The sequence below is a fragment of the Meles meles genome, chromosome 11 (assembly GCF_922984935.1).
Source record: "Meles meles chromosome 11, mMelMel3.1 paternal haplotype, whole genome shotgun sequence".
Taxonomy (NCBI): Eukaryota; Metazoa; Chordata; class Mammalia; order Carnivora; family Mustelidae; genus Meles; species Meles meles.
Genome location: NC_060076.1, coordinates 85,173,093 through 85,187,090, shown reverse-complemented (window position 1 = coordinate 85,187,090; position 13,998 = coordinate 85,173,093). Strand labels below are relative to the sequence as shown.

Here is a 13,998-nt window from a genome sequence, read left to right as displayed (position 1 = left end):
TCTGAATTATAATGTAAATGTAGCTCTTTTAGTTCTTTTACTAACCATAGTCATCTGAGGTACTTGACTTTCTGTGTGAGACCCTTAACCTTTCCTATGCTAATCCCCATAAGAATCTTATTTCTTCTTGTGACTCCCCTCCCTCAAATAGTCTAAGAATCTCAGATAAAGATGGAGATGATGATGACTATGATGGTGTGAGGTCTGACCATACCACTGTTGCTTCTTGCTGTTGAACATCATGGATGAAGACTGGTCCTGCACAGTTTGATAAACCCTACATTGCCACTGGGATGGTCTGGTTGGCCTGCATCTTTGACTGGACTCATTCATCTTGGGGCCTTGGGTTAAAAAAGGGTTCAGTTCCTAATTCCAGTGTGTTTATGTGGGGGTTTTCCCACACCACTAAGTGATTCTCTGATGTGAGCTGGGTATCCTACAATTTCACTCACTTTTGACGCTGTCTATCCAGAGAAAGCGTCAGATTACACAGGTTAAGAGCTCAGTCCTCCACTCTGCTCCTCATCCATTTCAGACACCAGATCCAAGTCCAGACTGTCACCTGAGCTTCTACGGATCAGTTGTTCCCATATCCCCCTCCTTGGGTTCCATCGATTTATGAGAGGCACTCATGGGACTCAGAGAAACAATTTACTTACTAGATTACTGGTTTTTTGTAAATTAGGCAGTGGGTCAGGAGCATCCAGATGAAGTCTTCCATGTTCCCTCTGAAGACCACTCTCCCCAAATCTCCAAATGCTCACCACCCAGATAGCACCCCCAACACTGCCCTTTGGGCTTTTATGGAGGCTTCCTTACATAGGAATGTTTGGTTAAATCATTGGCCATTGGAGATTGGTTAAATTTCCAATTCCTTCCAGTCCCATGGAGGACAGGGGAGTGGGATTGAAACTTCCAACCCTCCAATTACAGGGTTTGTTTCCCTGGTGACCCGACCACATCCTTTTGGTGACCCGGGGGCATTCCAACCGTTGCCTCATTAACATAACAAAAGACACATGTCTCTCTCACCACTTAGGAAGTTCCAAGGGCTTTAGAATTTCTGTGCTAGAAATGGGACAAATATCAAATATGTATTTCTTATTATAAGTCACCATATCACACAGAGGAACCACAAATTTCAGTTCACACTTTCATGCTCATTGACTGTTCTCCAAAGCACGACCGCTGTATTCAGGTGCCAGTGTTGGGCTCAGATCCTTATGCAAATTAGACCACCTCCATTCCAAGGAAAATTTCTGCTTATGAGGACTTGGGCAGATTTACCCAGCTACTGGGATAAAATCAAATGCTGTATACTCTTCCCCCTAGGACAATGATACTGGCACTGCATGGTTTTTTACTTGGGAGGGTAACTTAAGGGTGTGACCTTGAAGGTCAAAGACGACCAAACAAACAAAAAATTTCAGCCAGCTTTACCTCATATAACTGCAATATCTGGAAGCATTTAGAGCAGAGAGAGAACTACATATGCACTTAGGGCAACTGGCCTTCTATGGCTCTCATCTGCCATTTTGGTCTGACCTATAATGTCAGAGTATAACCATACAAAATAAATGATTCAATCACTGGAGATACCCCAGCAGTATAACGAATAATATATTAGATACATTTTCTAGGAAATTGCTTTAGTGCTTTTTCCACATTCAGTCATCTGAAATATCTGACCTTTGTCCAATACTTTGCTCAGAGATGAGCCACCGTGACATTGGGAGACCAGAGAATTCAAACAGAGTGGTCAATAGCCTCTCCCTAATTTAGGAATGGACACACTCTGCTCTTTCTGACCTATGGAATTACAAAAATTCAGCAAACTCTTTTTATCTTCAACAAAATCTTATTGGTGTAACTGACATTAAAATTAGCTCTTGCATTTAAAACCTGAGTTTATGCAGTATGTTGCATCATCGTCAAAACTGACCTGTGGCCCAGTTGCAGAAGGAAATTACTCAAACCAAAGCCTACCATCAGAAAAAGAGAGGTTCCTGTCATAACTATATTATGCCAATAGGATTTGCCAAGTCAAAGAAGAGAGTTGTGTTTCCCCGCATAAAGAAAAACAAATGTGTTTCCTACCATTTAATTTTTCAATGGCTATCCAGTTCACATTCCAGTTTTTTTTTATGGTCATCATTTTCAGCAATACTCACTCTAGAAGTTTGAATTGAGTGAGCTTGGATTTCCCCAAAGCTTCAAATGCCAATAATTAAAGTATTTCTTATAATGATAGTTGCCATCATGAAGTCATCTCTGATTCAAGCCTGTTTTGGGTACTTTGGTGACATGAAGTTAGGTGACACTCCTGTTCCTCTTCCCTAGGAGTCTGTCTTTGTAATTACTGATCCCCAAAGGTATTGAGAAACTTCCTGATAGAAAAGAACAAGCAATATAGGTGTTTTGTCATTAGAGGTCAGATTTCACAGGTCTTGTGGATTTGAGGTTGGAAGCTGGAATGCACAAGTGTTGGAGATGGGGCCACAAGGCGACAAGTTTTATGAAAGTAGGTGGAGTCCTTGATAAGGAGTGCACAGTAAGGAAAATGTTCTGCTGAAAAAGTCAAACTCAGGTGCAGACCAAAGGTTGGAAGGTTCATGAGGGGAAAAGGGGTGTTAAAGTGTAGCGACTGATACTAGAAATCAGTTCTAGTGAAAACCACCCTATGTGTCAGTTGAAGGAGAAAGAAAAGAAAAAACACCTGCCTCACCATCCTTGTAACCCAGAGCCCAAAGTCCCTGCTGCTCTTCACCTCTGCCCACTGCCACTCCGCACTTCTGAGAGTCCCCAAGGAGAGCATCACAAACACAGCATATTATCCCCCTGGCCACTCTCTTACTGGCTGTGGACAATCTTAGAGTGACACCAAACAGCAGGAGGAACACAATCTGCAGAAATCCAGGTATGGCCAACAATGCCGCCAACGTGGGGATCCATGTGCAATGACCGGGAGTGATTTCTAAGAGCTTCCTGAGCGATTCTGACATCAAGGGCAATGGGGGAAGGAGGGAACACTCTGAAAAGGTCTGAAATTCCTTCCCCAGAATGTCTGAGTATAACTGATGATGTGAAATTCTTTGTAGCCACAAGCTAAAAAAGTCAAGAGACATTTGGATCAATGTTCTTTATTATCATTTTATTGGTAGTTTTATACAATCTTTGAGGACAAGGTCTTGATAACCAAGACCTGACTCAAATTTATCTTCTGCTCATGTCTCCATTCCAAATTATGCAGTAGCATGTGTGCAACACACACACACACACACACACACACACACACACACACACTGGTTCTATAACTTTTGGACAGCTCTCTTCTTAAGTGAAGTGAGGTATTTCCATGGACTGTGTCCTTTTGCTGACCATCGTGGTGGTGTACAATAAAGCCAGGGGAATACTTGTAAGAGAGACCATACCCAGTAGAAAAGCAAGGAGTTTTGAGGTGAGGCAAGATAAAATGTAGGGAGAGTATACATATAGATATTGCAAGAATATAATTTTAAATAAAAATTATAGCTATTAACATATAGTTATTAAATATATATCTTATGTCAACTCAGGATTCCACAGCTACACAACAGTTAACATTTATCAAACATCTACCATATGCCTGAAACTGCCAGGGCCTAAGATACAAAGGTATTTAAGACATGGCCTCTGCCTTAAAGGATTTTCCAACTTAAAAGGGAACAAATACCTACAATAAATAAAACAATAGCAGGGCACCTGCCTGGCTCAGTTGATAGAGCATGCAACTCTTAATCTTGGGGTCATGAGTTTGAGCCCCACATTGGGAACAGAGATTACATTAAAAAAATAATAAAATCTAAAATAATAATAATTTAGTAATAATAAAGTAAGTGGTTTGGGGGAAGGCTGGGTGGTTCAGTCCGTTAAGCATCTGCCTTCTGCTCAGGTCATGATCCCAGGATCCTGGGATCGAGCCCCTTGTCAGGCTCTCTGCTCAGTGGGGAGTCTGCCTCTTCCCCTCCCTCTGCCCCTGCTTATGTTCTCTCTCTGTCAAATAAATAAATAAAATCTTTAAAAAAAAAAAAAAAAAGGAAGGTGGTTTGGGACAGCTTCTCAAAGAAGGGCTCTGTTGGCCTGGATTTGGAAGGTGAGTCAGGTAAGGAAGGAGGGAACATTTCATTGAGGGGAGGCTGTGTGTTAAAGCAAGGATGCCTAGACAAATTTCTCTGTTTGCTGGATGGAAGTCTTGCAGTTTTTCCCATGGGCTATTCAGAGAGCCCCTGAAGCTAGGATGACAAGAATTTAGGGAGTGTTTTGGGGAGTGCCAAGGGTTGAACTTAGAGACGTGAGTTTCAGTCACATCACTGAGAGCTGTGGTAAGGGGGCTAGATTTTATATTGTGGATAATGGGAACCCTTGAGGTGTTTAAGAATGGCATAGAATGACGTATTCAGATTCATGAATCAAAAAATTAAAAAGAGCACTACTAAGCATCCTTATAAGTGACTGCTCTTTCCCATGTTGGTCCCTCTTCTTTGAGGAGCCCTTTCTCATATTCTCATTTGGATGGAACATGGCCATCTGTTCTAAGATTTGTCATCGTCTTAGTCCTTTGCTATCATAGGTGTTGATTGTTGAAAAATAGATTTCATTTCTTGAGTCCATTCTTTTATTATATTGCTATAATGATTTGTGCCAGGATAAAAATGTTTTGAAGTTGAGAAACTACACATAGATTCTCATTTCTGAGACCATTTTATTTTGTGACAGTGGGAATGTGTCTTGCCAGTAAAATTAAGTGGTTCATTATTTGTGTCAGTAAATGTGATCTCTTGGTTTGTCAAATACAGTGAGGACTATTTGGAAAGGGAAGGGTTTTAGAGTTTTCCATTATAGGAGGAAGATTCTAGATCTGAGTGAGTTTACTGTGACATGTGGGAATCCGTAGCCCATTTTGGTTTTAGTATATTTTTAAACATACTAAATTCAGAAAACAATGTTAAAGACTATGTTTTTGCAGAAGACATAGCTTGCTTTATATTTAAAACACTGAATAGCAGAAATAAATGGGTACTTGTTGTAAATTAGCCTAGAATCACAAATTCCTAAGCTAATTTAGAACGTTTCTGATTTAGAGAAAAGTAAGCTTGTAATATATGGTTACATTCACTACCATTTTTTATCCTGACCACAGTTTGAATAGTTATGCAGGAATTTTTGCCAGCATTGTGAACAAATCAAGCCTTCAAAATACATCATGGGCAGTTAATATCCACTATTGTAAATAAGAGATGTATATTTTCCTAACACTCTTCATTAGTAATGGCAGTCATATCCATAATCAGACCTCTCAGTGCCTCTAGAACTCACTTGATTGCACATTTAGTCCAACAAACATTCACCCAGCACCTACCCTGTGCAAGGCCCCAAGACATATGCAAAGATCTTATGAGTCAGCCCTGGTTGTATTATTCTGACTGTATAGGTTTTAGTTGCTTAATATGTGAGTCCAGAGTCTTTCCTTACCAGAAAAAAAAAAAAAAGCTCATTTTTTTTCTCATCCTCTTCCTTCTTTTTCTCCCCTACACCATCTTTTAACAAATTCTAGTATACTAAATTCTAATCACATATCAGTAAATTGCAAATCATTTTAACACTGAGAAACCAGAAGTGACTAGAGGATAGGAACAGGGATGTGAGGAGAGATGAATGGTAGTCCAGTTCAGTGGCCAAGAACTCTGGTTTCTTGGGCCAGGTTCACACTGCCTCAGACTTGGGTTCAAATCCTCCCCTTATGTGTTTTCTTCATCAGCACATATGCACATCCTCTAGTTGTGTGACTTTGGATGAGGTTCTAAACCTCTAGAAACCTCCATCTTCTTAGCCATAATAAGATGAGGATATTACTAACATCCATCTCATAAAGTGGTTTTTAAGTGTTACATGAAATAATGCGTATAAAACTTAGCACATGGTTATCACATGATCAGTGCTGGTGATGGCTAAATATAGAAATGAATGTAGAAGGAGATCTTTCTAGTAAAACTTGGGAAGAGATTAAGAAAGTTGATGAAGCGACTCTTGCCTTCACACCACATTAATTTCTTTCTTAAGATGGTAAGAATTCAGTTGTGTTTCAGAAGGTCCTTTGGCCAGAATAACTTCTGGAAAGAGCCCATGACTAATAATATGTATATTAGAAAAAGGTTTAAAAAATAAACTCCTTATTGTGCAAAACTAGGCCAGTGTATGGAGTGCCTTTTGAACATCTACTCTTAAATCTTAAACTCCCTGAAATGAGATGATAGGAGTTAAAACTCTTAAGTCGCGAAAATCAGAAAGGACCAGACACATTGAAACAATGTCACTTATAAGCATGCAAGCTATTTGCAATAAAGCCAATCTTACAGTATTCTTATAATCATAGTTTTGTAGCTTATATGGTCTAAATTTAAAATTGTAGTTTATATTTTTCTTTGAAACTTAGAGTAAATGGTCTTCTGGAAAGCTCTGAGCAAGTGAGAAAATGAAAAAGGGAAATTATTTATACAGTATTCAGTCATATTAATCTAAGATTTTAAATGGCATCAATAATTTATTTCATGAGCCTATTTTAGTAAAGGTTAAAAAAAAAGCCTATGAGAGCTTTCTTAGAGTTATTCATTAGCTCATGTTCCTTATAGATACATTTCTCAATAAGGCCTCAGTTTCCTCCTTTTACTACATTCTTTTGTGAAGGAAGCTTAACAGAAATTAATTCTTGTCCGATGTGGAAGAGGACCCTATGCTTTCTATAGGAGGTCCTATTAAGTGTATTTGAATGCATTTCCCAAATAGGCATGTGTGGCCTCATCATGCACATACATGAATGCCCTGTGATCCCTTGAAAACCACACCTACATGCTCCTAATGGCTGCTGACAAACAGGAGATACAAAGAAGCTGTGTACCAAAAAAAAAAAAAAAAAAAAAAAAAAAAAGCATGCACTTCCGCGTTTATTTCATCTGCTTGAAGTTGATCTTAGCATATCTATGACATACAGCTTGAACATGTCAACTATTCTGAACTTACTATCGTGCATAATATGTTCACAAGCATTATAGTTTTTTAGCACTTATTTTCAGATCAAAGGCTAAACGATTTAAGATGCATAAAAATGGTTCACCTTGTGTAGTAAGTCTTAGAAGTGATTGAAAACATGCCAATGAAAGACTGGATGAGAGCGCAAACAGCCTAGGAGAAACCAGAATTACAAAATGACATAGACAAAGGGCATAGAAGAAAGAGAATATTGATTGAGAATAGAGGGGGAGGAAAAAAAGGAAAACAACCTAGGAATTATTAAATGGAAGCATCAGATTCCAGTAACCAAAAACTATAATCCAAGTACATGTTGACGGCATTGCAAATATGTTATTATGCCTGTGACAAGGGTTAAGTCTACATGTTAGGGCCCTGAGTTGAACACATAAACAAATACAGTATTTTATTCCTAGTTATAAAGATCTTCAAGAATGTTATGTTAGTTCTGATATATTTCCAAAAAACAATTACATTCCCCCCAGGGCACTGGGTACAGCGGGTGTGGTTCTGAGAGTAACTTGCCTTTGAAAACTGAGCCCTTCCTTAGTTATAGGACTAGGTTGGAATGTGTTTCTCCACTCCTGCTTGCAGAAAACTGCAAGTTGTTTTCTTTGCGAACACTAGGAATTTATCATTTCAGCCAAGTGAAGAACCTACATTTCAGGCAAGGGAATGAGTTTCAGGGAATTTCAGGCAAGAAATACCTGGCTGATTATCCCAAAACAGCGGTCCTCAAAGTCTGATTAGAAGGCCAGCGGCAGCAGCAGCCATAGCCTTATCTGAGAACCTGCTAGAAATACAAATCCTGGGGCTCCACCCAAGTCCTACTGAATCACAAACTCTGAGGGGTGGCGCCCAGCCAGAATCTTCTGAATCACTGTCCGGGGGCGGCACTTAGAACTCTGCAGGTCGGGTGTCAGAGCGGAAAGACCACATGATCACAGATGAGTGGCATATTTAAAGCACTTTATGAAACGAGTGAAGACCTCAATCAAAGGCCTCCTCCTCTATGAAGCATTCCGTGATGCATTCATGAAAATGAAACTGTTAATTCCTGTATTCTCCTGCTCCTGAAATTTCCCGGGATGGGGAGAGGCTTCGTTCCTTATTCATCAGGTTTTTTTCTGCAGTGTCCAGCATGCCAGGCAGTAACTGATCTATTTAAATATTAAAATTAAATTGAACAAATGCCTACTATAAATACATGTGCAACAATGGATTGCACTATGTGTGAATTCCTGCTTAACAGTGGCATTCACACATGACGGTAGAGAGGGAAGAGAGTGCAGATGCATAAAAGAGAGACAGGGGTGACGTTGGAGAGAGCTGGATGGGAGGAAGTGTCAGGGAAAGACTGGGGGTGTCACCTGTCTTTATCCTGAGTGTGGATTTTTCTTTAACTTGAGGTACATACTCAGTTATTAGTTATCTTGTAGAACCATACATAGGAAGATTTTTTTCCAATGACATTTCCAAGGTGAATTTTATTTAATTTTACAGTGGTTTGCATTCCCTGCATTGAGCACTGGCACTCTTGGAGCTAATGGAAGAGGCCTCCAAAAATGTCCTGCTTTAAAGTAATTTAGAGTCCAGGGCAGCTTCTCAAACCTCTGCACAACTGGCATTTGGGGCTGGATAGTCCTTTGCTGTGGCCACTGCCCTGTGTATTGTAGGATGATCCCTGGGCTCTACCTAGTAAATGCCAATAGCACCATCTTCTTCCCAGCTCCCCCCCACCGCCCCCGCCCCCCCTGCCAAATTGTGACAATGAAAAATGTCACCTGACACTGTCAAATGCCCCGGAGGGACAAAACCTACTCTGCTGGAACCACTGTGCTTATGAAAGAAACAGACAAAGTACAGAAGTTTCTCCTACACAGTGATAAGTGCTATGACACCCCAGGGCTGACAGATTGCCGGTACGGGCACCTCATGGAGACTGGGGGATGGGGGGTGGCATGAGGGGTGGGCGGAGAGAGAAATTAGGAGACTCTGGGCAGGAAAAGGAGTGGAGTGGCATCTTGAATACTGAGTAGCAGCCTGTGGGAGACATGAAAGAGAAGAGAGGGGGAGGAGGAAGAAAGGAGGGAGGAGTGATGGGGAATTACTTGTTCCGGGGCTGAGGCCGGGAATGAAAAAAGGCAGTGGCCTGACCCAGCAGGTTACATTCAAGGACCCAGAAGCGGGTAAGTGGTGTGTCATCCAAGCATAAAGTGCGAAGGGGGACAGTGGGCTTTGCAGCCACAAGGCCACCAAACACATTGTTCATAGCCCAAGGTCAGATTTCTATTATCTTCTACGGTGAGGTTATCATCCATTTGTCTCTCGTCACTGCTGGGGAGCCCATTAATGATTTGCCCCTGTACTTGGTGCACCAGTTAATAGACTGCAGCTTCTCGTATTTCTTCACCTGGCACTGGAATCAGCTAAGCTTTTGCAGAATCTCAGGTGTTTTCCCTCAGCTTTGGGGCAGGGACATTTATAAAAGAAAAAAAAATACATAATGCTTGAAAATAGGGAGGAAAGAGCTCTGACCATTTGTTCCTTTATTCCATTTCAAACTTTTCATAAAGGTAGAAAACAATTGTAAGGATAAAAATTGTCGTCCTTTTACTGGACTCTTTTGGCTGCCTGTGAGCTCTGGGAAAACAGGGTCAGTGTCTTAAGGTTGAGCACGATGTCTGAAGTATAGACCAATGTTTCTTGGGTAAATAGATTTACATTTATTATTAGCATCAACATTTCATCTTACTCCATCAAGGCCACTGTAACAAAATACCATGGACAATACAGATTTATTTCTCACAGTTCTGGAGACCAGCAAGTGTAAGATCAAGGTGCTGTCCCGCTTTCAGGTTCACAGACAGCCATCTTTTTGCCATAACTTCACATGGTAGATGGGGCAAGGGATCTCAGGGGTCTCTTTTATTATTTTTTTTTTATTTATTTTTTTTTTTTTAAGATTTATTTATTTGACAGATAGAGATTACAAGTAGGCAGAGAGGCAGGCAGAGAGAGAGAGAGGAGGAAGCAGGCTCCCCGCTAAGCAGAGAGCCCGATGCGGGGCTCGATCCCAGGACCCTGGGATCATGACCCGAGCTGAAGGCAGAGGCTTTAACCCGCTGAGCCACCCAGGCGCCCCAGGGGTCTCTTTTATAAGGGTGCTAATCCCGTTCAGGAAGGCTCTGCCCTCAAGAACTAAGCCCCTTCCAAAGGCCCACCTCCTAACACCATCACATTCAGGATTGGGTTTCAACATAAGAAGTCTGAGGGAACATTTCCAGAGAGTACAATACATGGTCAGCTTCTGTAGGATGTGATCTCATTGGATGACTACCGCCACTCAATGAGGTAAATAAGGAAATGTTTTTAACCCCATTACACATTGCATCTTACCCTTGACCCAGTATTAACCATGACATACTCTCCTATTCCTATAGTGGAAGAAAACTGTGAACAGAAACATTCTGTATCTCATAAAAGTACTTATTCTTTTGGTAGGTAGATAATGGAGACGGTGGGCAGTAGACGTACGTAATTTTAACTCTTTAAGAGTCTATAAAAAGAATAAAGGCAGGGGGAGCTTCAAAGTCAAGCTTCTCGATTTCACAGATAAGGAAGCCAAGGCCACATAACTATTTAGTATAGAGCCGGGATTGTAACCTCTGGACCTCTGGGCCTCTGGACATCTATGTTTGCGTGGATAGCTGGGAATTTCCCAACTGGTGTGCACACCTAAAAATTCCATATCTTTCTAAGTGGTAGACCTCACATATCTGTGCTGCTGAAGCTTTTGTATAACTTGTCTTTTCTAAATAGGTATGTTCCAGGAGAAGGCCATCGTCAAGGTCATAAGAAAGAGCACATTCAAACAAATACACATATGCCTCTTTTTTTCACACCATTATTGAACAATGCTATCCAGGTGTCCAAACAGAATAACCTGTCTGTTTTATTTTTCCCAGAAGAGGAAGCAATGGCCCAGAGAGTTTAAATATTGCATGGGATTGTGTTAGCCAAGTCAACATCTGTTTGCTTCTTAACAATGAGTCATCTCTATTCTCTATAAGTAGGGCAGGAGGGCAGCTGGAACTTTCCAGCTCACTCCTTGGTCATTGCATCCCATTTCTGCTGTTTCTATCCTCCATGGCACAGCTTCATTGGCAAAAAAGTGAAACAGATACTACCCCAGGGGTAAGTGTCTGCACTGAATCAGATGTCTTAGATTTGTGTTAATGGTAAACTTAGGGCAAAATGTAGGTCGATCTTTAGCAACAGTGTGAATAATTGAATCTCTTCCCTAAGTTTTATTGCTCAATATCCCCCCCAGAAAGGAACAACGAGCACACTCAGCCTGTCAGAGTCCATCGGCGGGTATCGGATGCGGAGCATGTCATCAGTGAGTAGGCTCCGTGGATGGGTCATTACTGAAAGAAAGAAAAACACCTGAAAATGTTGTGCCTGAAAAAACAGACAGACAACCAAAAATCAAAAACAATCCTTAAAAGCAGACACTAAAGAAATGTTGACACACAAAGTATCATTCACTCATCTTGTTTGTTCCTGACCCTTGAAAGCAGAGGGATCTCATGTAGACAGGCTGGTGGGGTGTGTGTGTCTGACCCCCTGGAGTGGCAACCCAGAGAATCAAAAGAAGGGATCTTGTTAAAGATGCACTAAGTTCCTAGTGCTCTAGTACAGCTGAGCACTCGCTGTAGCCCTTAAAATAATATACTCCTTTACATGGCTGAGACGTTTGCCTCCCGTGTGTACAACTTGAATTATCCAATGGCCTGGCTCACATCTCGTTGAAACTCTCACTGTCTAGGACAACGGGCAGCACAGAATAAATGTTCAACAGATACTACTTTAACTGAATGAAATCAAAGTTTTAGGATGCTGCTTAACATGAAAGCCTTGTTCTCCAAGGCTTCACGTGCCAAGGGGAAAAAAAATCAAGAGCTGGAAAAGTCACAGCAGGATTAAATTCCAGCATCCATTCATTTTATAATTGGCATTTGGACCCTAAGGGCTTTCATTCCCTCTCTGTTTCCTAAAAACAAAGTAAAGCAAGACAAAACAAAAACAAAAACCAAACTAAACAAAACTCCTATGACTTCAAGAAAGAGCCAAAAATAATGAGTAAGTGTCTGGTCTAGACCAGTAGATGTCCTTAACCTCTGTGGGCCCAGGCTACAAGTGTGGATGGAAGGAAAGAAGGAGGAGGCTCGCTTCTCTCCTCACTCCTGTCCTTGCCCCAGGGCCAGAGGCTTAGAGAACATATGTGGTCAGCCCAGCAGTCAAGTCCAAGGCCCATGCCCACCAAGCCCCTTGGCAAACACTCATTTTTAGAGTTGTGTGCACCACACAGGTTCATTCGCTATGGAAGAACAGATGGGGGGAAGAGTTCCACCAGGCCCTGGAATTGGTCCGGTGTCGTTTGGGCGTGGAAGGCAGGGTCTTGGAGGACGGTCTGGGTGGAGATGGGGTTTGTGTATGGGTGGGTCTGGGATGCTGCTGGGCATGTTTCCTTGATCCCCAGGACACCTTGCACTGTGAGGAGCATGGCTGGCAGAGGCTTCTCTAAAACTAAGGGAACAGGGCAGGATTCCCAGTGGCTCAGATCTATGGGCAATTACTGCTGGAAAACCACCCCAAGAAGTTGTCTAGAATTCCAGTTCCTTGATTCCATTCCCAGATATGCCGAAGTAGCCGCTTTGTGGGCGGAGCCTGTGCAATCAAGAGGCTCTTCTGCCCCTCTGGGTGTTGTTTACCATCAGGAGAGAGGCCTCCTTCCTCCGTCCTCCTCCCCACACTGCCCTCCCTTGGGCCCTGAGTGACTCACTCGCCTCCTGTCGCTCGCCTCTGTTGTGGTTGCCAACACCACCGCGGTGCCTTTTGCAGACATGCCTGCTGCCTCTGTGTGTGCCCAGGTTGGGGTCCCCCTGCCCCCCCCCCCCCCACTGCTATTGTTTGTTCTGTCCCTCACTTGGCCTAGGGGACCTTCTTATCATTGGTTGATTGTTGTCCCCACAATCAGGCTGCCATGCCTGAAGGACAGGCCTGCCTCCATGCTCCGCATTCTGTGTTCCCCTTCTATAAGCTTCCACTAAGTGGCTGTGGCACCCCGGGAGGCACCCACCCCGGCACCCACCCCTCCGCAGCAGAGTTCCTGTTCTTGTTCTCTGAGACCCGAGTCGGGGCCCATGCTTTCCAGTAGGCCCATCTTCTTAGGATCCATTTCCCCCAGAAATTAGGGCAGCCCACCTCTCCTTCCAGAGTTTCTGAATCTGAGTACCCAAGACTTGGCTCCTAGCCCTAAAGCCCTTCTCTCTTTTTTCTCTTTTTTTCAGGAGTCCACATTGCTGCCTACACTTCCTGGATTCCTGAAATAGGTAGGCCTATAAACTGGGCTTCACTATGAACTTTGGCACATTTACATGGGAGATTTCTCACAGGCTTAGATAAATAATTGCAAACTCACTCCCTACTATTTTGGTGAACTTGTAAAAGACTGCTGAGAAGCATGAAGAGTGGATGAGGCCAAAAATTATGTAATTTGCAGAGGTTTACCAGACCAGTTTTAACATATTTTGGGTGTGTGTGTGAATATATACTCTATATATCTATCTATCATAGATATATCTATCTATCTACCTATGATAGATAGATATATAGAGTATATATTCACACACACCCCCAAAATATCTATAGATATATAGATATATCTACGATAGATATCTAGCTATATATAGATAGATACATATATTTGCATTAATTTAGACTTCTGGCTTCATAAATTATAAAATAATTTGAAATATTTATTCAAGTCTGTTCCTGGGTTGATTTTATTTCTTTTTCTTCATTCTGTTTGTTGCTTTGTTTGTTTGTTTATTTATTTATTTTAATTTTTTCGTTTTTTTTTCCTAT

The 13,998-nt window shown here is 41.8% G+C and overlaps 1 long non-coding RNA gene across 1 annotated transcript in view; it reads left to right on the top strand.

The window, feature by feature from the left end:
• Nucleotides 1–13,469, top strand: part of LOC123952763 — a 138,390-nt gene extending 124,921 nt beyond the window's left edge. The window contains exon 3 of the long non-coding RNA XR_006820709.1: nt 13,422–13,469. This is a non-coding gene — a long non-coding RNA (uncharacterized LOC123952763). The remainder of the gene's footprint in view (nt 1–13,421) is intronic.
• The last annotated feature ends 529 nt before the right edge of the window (nt 13,470–13,998 follow it).